Source organism: Triticum urartu, chromosome 5 (genome assembly GCF_003073215.2).
Source record: "Triticum urartu cultivar G1812 chromosome 5, Tu2.1, whole genome shotgun sequence".
Lineage (NCBI taxonomy): Eukaryota > Viridiplantae > Streptophyta > Magnoliopsida > Poales > Poaceae > Triticum > Triticum urartu.
In genome coordinates, this window is record NC_053026.1 from 148,938,810 (window position 1) to 148,941,801 (window position 2,992).

The following is a 2,992-nucleotide window of genomic DNA, read 5'->3' on the forward strand; positions in this document are numbered from 1 at the left end:
CGGCGCTAGAGCTGGGAAGCGGTCCGGCGTTGGTGCTCGGCTGCAAAAGTTACCTCGAATGCAGTCCGGCGTTGGAGCTCGGACGCAAGAGGACCCTGCCTCCCGGGAACAACTTCAAACCCGAGGTGTGGCATAAAAATAAACCGACATGTAAACTTAAAGGGGCTCCTCGCATACCCGACGTGTAAACTCGTCGAATGCATTTCAGCGATCCTCAAGATCGAAGATAAAGAAGATTTGTTGAACCAGTTTTCAAGACTGGCAACCGAAGATGAAGAACAGTTCGGTAGAATCGAGGAGCGTCCCTAACTTGAAGACCGGTTTAGGGGGCTACTGACAGTGTCCTGGACTAGGGGGTACTCACCACGTCGTCTCCCGATCTATTAGATTGGGCCGAGGACCCCCGTGGCCGTATACTCATGGGCCAGTTCGGACGGCTGCCGCATACAAGGAAGATTCCACAAGACTTGGCGATCAAGACAAGGACTTCTCCCCACCGGTGTATTCGGCTAGGACTGTTGTTATCCTAGGCCTCCGGTGCATTATATAAACCGAGGCCAGGCTAGTCGATAGATATACAACAATCATACCATAGGCTAGCTTCTAGGGTTTAGCCTCCTTGATCTCGTGGTAGATCTACTCTTGTACTACCCATATCATCAATATTAATCAAGTAGGACGTAGGGTTTTACCTCCATCAAGAGGGCCCGAACCTGGGTAAAACATCGTGTTCCCTGCCTCCTGTTACCATCCACCTTAGACGCACAGTTCGGGACCCCCTACCCGAGATCCGCCGGTTTTGACACCGACAGTCAGCGTCAGACAGTCAGCGTCAGTCTTCTTCTTGGAGATCCATTTATTTTCAATTGCTTGCCGATCATTGGGCAAGTCAACCAAAGTCCATACTTTGTTCTCATACATGGATCCCATCTCAGATTTCATGGCTTCAAGCCATTTTGCGGAATCTGGGCTCACCATCGCTTCTTCATAGTTCGTAGGTTCATCATGATCTAGTAGCATGACTTCCAGAACAGGATTACCGTACCACTCTGGCGCGGATCTTACTCTGGTTGATCTACGAGGTTCAGTAGTATCTTGTTCTGAAGTTTCATGATCATTCATCATTAGCTTCCTCACTAATTGTGTAGGTGTCATAGAAACTTTCTGTGATGTAACTACTTTCCAATAAGGGAGCAGGTACAGTTACCTCTCAAGTTCTACTTTCCTCCCACTCACTTCTTTCGAGAGAAACTCCTTCTCTAGAAGTTTCCGAATTTAGCAACAAAATCTTGCCTTCGGATCTGTGATAGAAGGTGTATCCAATAGTTTCCTTTGGATATCCTATGAAGACACATTTCTCCGATTTGGTTTCGAGCTTATCAGGTTGAAGCTTTTTCACATAAGCATCGCAGCCCCAAACTTTCAGAAACGACAACTTTGGTTTCTTGCCAAACCACAGTTCATAAGGCGTCGTCTCAACGGATTTTGATGGTGCCCTATTTAACGTGAATGCGGCCGTCTCTAGAGCAATCCCCAAAACGATAGCGGTAAATCAGTAAGAGACATCATAGATCGCACCATATCTAGTAAAGTACGATTACGACGTTCGGACACACCATTACGCTGTGGTGTTCCGGGTGGCGTGAGTTGCGAAACTATTCCACATTGTTTCAAATGTACACCAAACTCGTAACTCAAATATTCTCCTCACGATCAGATCGTAGGAATTTTATTTTCTTGTTACGATGATTTTCAACTTCACTCTGAAATTCTTTGAACTTTTCAAATGTTTCAGACTTATGTTTCATTAAGTAGATATACCCATATCTGCTTAAGTCATCTGTGAAGGTGAGAAAATAACGATATCCGCCACGAGCCTCAACATTCATCGGACCACATACATCTGTATGTATGATTTCCAACAAATCTGTTGCTCTCTCCATAGTACCGGAGAACGGTGTTTGTCATCTTACCCATAAGGCACGGTTCGCAAGTACCAAGTGATTCATAATCAAGTGGTTCCAAAAGTCCATCAGTATGGAGTTTCTTCATGCGCTTTACCGATATGACCTAAACGGCAGTGCCACAAATAAGTTGCACTATCATTATCAACTCTGCATCTTTTGGCTTCAACATTATGAATATGTGTCACTACTATCGAGATTTAAAAGAATAGACCACTCTTTAAGGGTGCATGACCATAAAAGATATTACTCATATAAATAGAACAACCATTATTCTCTGATTTAAATGAATAACGTCTCGCATCAAACAAGATCCAGATATAGTGTTCATGCTTAACGCTGGCACCAAATAACAATTATTTACGCTGGCACCAAATAACAATTATTTAGGTCTAATACTAATCCCGAAGGTAGATGTAGAGGTAGTGTGCCGACCGCGATCACATCGACTTTGGAACCATTTCCCACAAGCATCGTCACCTCATCCTTAGCCAATCTTCGCTTAATCCGTAGTCCCTGTTTCGAGTTGCAAATATTAGCAACAGAACCAGTATCAAATACCCAGGTGCTACTGCGAGCATTAGTAAGGTACACATCAATAACATGTATATCACATATACCTTTGTTCACCTTGCCATCCTTCTTATCTGCGAAATACTTGGGGCAGTTCCGCTTCCAGTGACCAGTCTGCTTGCAGTAGAAGCACTCAGTCTCAGGCTTAGGTCCAGGTTTGGGTTTCTTCTCTTGAGTAGCAGCTTGCTTGCTGTTCTTTTTGAAGTTCCCCTTCTTCTTCCCTTTGCCCTTTTTCTTGAAACTAGTGGTCTTGTTGACCATCAACACTTGATGCTCCTTCTTGATTTCTACCTCCGCAGCTTTCAGCATTGCGAAGAGCTCGGGAATAGTCTTATTCATCCCTTGCATATTGTAGTTCATCACGAAGCTTTTGTAGCTTGGTGGCAGTGATTGGAGAATTCTGTCAATGACGCAAACATCTGGAAGATTAACTCCCAATTGAATCAAGTGATTAT